This window comes from Empidonax traillii, unplaced genomic scaffold (assembly GCF_003031625.1).
Source record: "Empidonax traillii isolate 1590-97213 ecotype Southwest subspecies unplaced genomic scaffold, ASM303162v1 scaffold2301:size47502, whole genome shotgun sequence".
Classification (NCBI taxonomy): Eukaryota; Metazoa; Chordata; class Aves; order Passeriformes; family Tyrannidae; genus Empidonax; species Empidonax traillii.
Window position 1 is genome coordinate 8784 of NW_020957494.1, and position 4255 is coordinate 13038.

Consider the following 4255-nt stretch of genomic DNA (forward strand, 5'->3'; position numbering starts at 1 on the left):
GGGACACGCACGTGGCACGTGCCGTGGGGACACTCGCGGGCGTGGGGGACACTCGTGCGGGGGCGACACGCACGTGGCACGGGTGGGAGGGACTCAGGGGGGCTGCGGCGGGAGGGTCTGGGGGGTCTTGGGGCAAGGTGGGGGGAACATGGGGGGGTCTGAGGGCCCCCCTGGCTGGGCTGTCCCTTCTCCCACGGGTGCCCTTGGCTTTAATCTCTCCCAGATCCCCCAAATCCCCCAATTCCCCCAAATTCCCCTTTCCCCCCAGTTCCAGGGCTCTGCTGCTCCCAGGGTTCCAGTTCCAAGGCTGATCCCGGGTTTTGGGGCAGGGCAGGGGGGAATGGGGTGGGGGATAAGGGCAAAGTGGGCACATGGAAAAGGGGGATGGAGGAGCTGGAAAGGGGAGACACGGAAAAAGGGGGGTCCCATTTCCCTCTTTGGGGGAGGGGCCTCCCGGAGCCGATTGCTGGGAAATCCCGGGATAAAATTACCCCCCAAAATAGCCGGAGGGGGGGGGTGGTGGTGGAGGGGATGGGGGTTGAGGCCGTTCCCGGCTGCTCCTGCTGGGACACGGTGGGAGACGCCCCCCCAGCCCCAAATGCACCCCCCAGCACAACAGGGGGGTGGGGACCCCCAAATTGTCCCCCAGTGTCACAGTGGGGGAGTTGGAGACCCCCCATATCTCTCCCGGGGTCAGTGGGGGTGTGGGGACCCCCAGATTCTCCCTGGGGACAATGGGGGTAGTGGGGACACCCCAACATCCCCCCCCAGGTCCCAGTGATGGGGTGGGGACCCCCCGGGGACACTGGGGGTGTGGGGCCCCCCAAATTCCTCCCCCCGGATCACAATGAGGGGGTGGGGACCCCCAAGCTCTCCCTTGGGGACAATGGGGGGTTCCCAAAGAGAGGACACTCCCCCATCCTTGTTTCGGGGGGGGTCCCATCCCAGAAACCCCCTTTCCCCCCCCTCGGAGGGGTCTCCCCGCCCCGGGGCCGTTTCCCTTTAAGGGAGGCGGGGCGGGGGCGGTGCCGGGGGGGTTCCCGGGATTTGAGTGGGGGGGTCAGCGGGTCCGGGGGGCCGATGGGACGATGCTCCGCGTGTTCCTCCTCCGCGCCGAGAACCTGCGCTCTCCCGACTCGGACATCAGCGACGCGTACTGCTCGGCCGCCTTCGCAGGTGGGGGCTGGGGGGCTCGGGGAGGGGGCGCAGGGCTCGGGGGGGCTCTCCCGGGCGGGTCCCGGGGTTTGGGGGCTCCCTCCGGGGGGGGTTTGCCCACGCCGGGCTCTGCCACCGCCGCGGGGACGGGGAGAAAGTCATGGGAGGGTCCTGCTTGTGTCCCCCTCCCCTTCATACCCCTCCCCTCAATTTGTGACCCCCTCCGTGAGCGCGGCCACGCTGCCACGCCCCGCCCGATACGTGGGGACCCCCCTTAAGCCCCCCCACTTTCTTTTTTGGGGGGACATGGCTGAGCGGTGACACCAGCGCCGATATTTTTGGCCTCTCTGCGCTCCTGGGGGGGGAGGGGCAATGCCGAATTTTGGGGAGTTGGGGGGCGTGTCCCTTCCCTGCGACCCCTCTGGGCTCGAGGGGGGGGTCCCACGAGTTGGGGACCCCCCCGGGACAGGCGGTGCCGGGGTGGGGACACCCCCAGGTCCCCCCAAAAGTGCCACTGGGGGCCACCCCCCCCTCCCCAAAAAAGGGGTGACAGAAACGACAAGGCGAGGGTGACGTCACAGCTCGTCTGGGACGTTTTTGGGGTGAACAAGCAGCTTTTTGGGGCGGGTCGGGCCAGGAATCACCTCCGGGGCTTTGTGCTGCTTTTCCCTGGATGGGGGCGGGCCCTTTCCCGGGATTTGGGTGCTCCCCGTGTCCCGCTGCTCCCGCAGCTGCCGGGGTGTCCCTTCCCGGTGTCCCATCCCCAGAACCCCCGGGACAGGGGCCTGGACAGCCGCAGTTCCCGGCATTCCCAGCTCCCGGGCTTTGCGGGATCGCAGCATTCCAGACTCCGGGAGATTTCCCAGCCCCAGATCCCGGTGCTGGCTCATCCTCGGGCCTCAGAATGTCCCCAGATCCCAGGGATTTCTTTCCCATGCTGGGATCACAGCCCCCACATCCCGGTGTTTGGAGGATCCCCGGGACTCGCAGCGTCCCCAAATCCCAGTGCCAGCCCCTCCTCGGCTCCGCAGTTTCCCTGGATCCTGCGGGTTTATTTCTCATCCCGGGATGTGTCCTGGAAGTTCTCAGCATTCCTGAGTCATGATGATGGAGTTTACCATGTTTGGGATCTGCAGCTTCCCTGGATCCCAGTGCCAGGCCTTCCTGGGGATTTATTTGCAGCATTCCAGTGATTTAATTTACCATCCCTGGGGGTTGGAGCTTCTCTGGATCCTGGGGCTTTATTTCCCATTCCAGCTCCAGGGGGTTTATTTCTCACCTTGGGATATGTCCTGGAGGTTCTCAGCGTTCCTGAGTCACCCTGGTTATTAAATTTACCCTGTCTGGGATCTGCAGCTTCCCTGGATCCCGGTGCCAGGCTGTCCTGGGAATTTGCAGCAGTCCTGTGTCCTCAGGATTTCATTTCCCATCCCTGAGACTTTCATCATCCCTCGATCTCAGAGATATATTCACCATCCCTGGGGTTCACAGCATTCCCACATCCTGGTTCCAGGCCATCCTTGGATTCCAGCATCCCTGGGTTCCAGTGCTTTGATTTCTCATCCCCAGGCCTTGCAGCTTCCCTGGATCCTGGGGCTTTATTTCCCATCCTGGCTCCAGGGGGTTTATTCCTCACCCTGGGATGTGTTCTGGAGGTTCTCAGCGTTCCTGGCTGAGTTTGCCATGGTTGGGACCTGCAGCTTCCCTGGATCACAGGGAACTATTTCCCATCCTGGGTTTGCAGCTTCCCTGGATTCCAGTGAATCATTACCAGAGATCCCAGTGAATTATTTACCATCCTGGGTTTGCAGCATTCCTAAATCCCAGTGAATTATTTACCATCCTGGGTTTGCAGCATTCCTAAATCCCAGTGAATTATTTACCAGATCCCAGTGAATTATTTAGCATCCTGGGGCTGGCAGCATTCCCAGATCCCAGATCCCAGTGCCAGGCCATCCTAGGGGTTCACAGCATTCCTGGGTCCTCATGATTTAATTTACCCTTCCTGGGATTTGCAGCATCCCTGGATCCTGATGCTGGGACATCCTCAGGCCTTGCAGCATCCCCAGATCCCAGGGATTTCTTTCCCATCCCTGGCACTCACAGCAATCCCAAATCCCGGTGTTTGGGCATCCCTGGGAGTTCCCAGCATCCCTGCGTCCCAGTGCTTTCATTTCCCAGGTCTGATCACCTGGATCCTGGGATTTATTTACCATCCCTGCCTCCAGGGGAGTTATTTACCTTCCCAGGGTTTGCAGCATCCCTGGATCCTGGTGCCAGACCATCCAGGGGGTTTCCAGCAGCCTCTGAGCCCCAGGGATTTATTTCCCATCCCTGGGAATTGCAGCATCCCTGGATCCTGGTGCTTGGGTATCCTTGGGCCTTGCAGCATCGCCAGATCCCGCTGGATTATTTCCCATGCCGGGCTTTGCAGCATCCCTGGATCCCAGAGCCAGGCCAGCCCTGGAGTTCACAGCATCCCTGAGTCCTGGTGCCTGGCCACTCCCAGATCCTGGAGCATCCCTGGATCCCGCTGATTTATCCTCCTCCGTGACTCCAGCATCCCTGGATCACACTGATTTATTCCTTTTCATGGCTCCAGCATCCCTGGATCCCGCTGATTTAGTCCCTATCATGGCTCCAGCATCCCGGGATCCCGCTGATTTATTCCTTTTCATGGCTCCAGCATCCCGGGATCCCACTGATTTATCCCCCATCCCGGTGCCTCCCCCCGGTCCCCCCTCCCCGCATCCCTCCCATTATCCCGGTTTTCCCACCCTCCGGCGCCGCCGCTCCGAGGCGTTTTTTGTGCCGCCTCCCGGCGCCTCCTCCCGCCGGGAAGGGCCGGCCCGGGAAAAGGGGGGGGATCGGGATGGGGGGGTGGGATCCTGCCCGCTCCCGGCTCCATCCCGGCCATGCTGCGGGTCCTGCTCCAACGGGCCACCCACCTCCCGAGCCTGGAAAAGCGGGATAGGCAGAGCGATCCCGTGGCCAGCCTGACCTTCCGAGGTGAGGGATCCCCGACTTTGGGATGGGAGGGGGGGTTTGGAGGATTTTTGGCTGCTTTGGAAGCCCCTTCCCACAAAGCCCGGGGGCTGCT

General features: G+C 62.4%; 1 protein-coding gene across 1 annotated transcript in view; it reads left to right on the forward strand.

Moving 5' to 3' along the window:
- DYSF (dysferlin) overlaps window positions 1-4255 on the forward strand; it is a gene marked incomplete at its 3' end in the record, with an annotated part of 46095 nt that overhangs the window by 7830 nt on the left and 34010 nt on the right. The gene's annotated exons all lie outside the window — the stretch shown is intronic.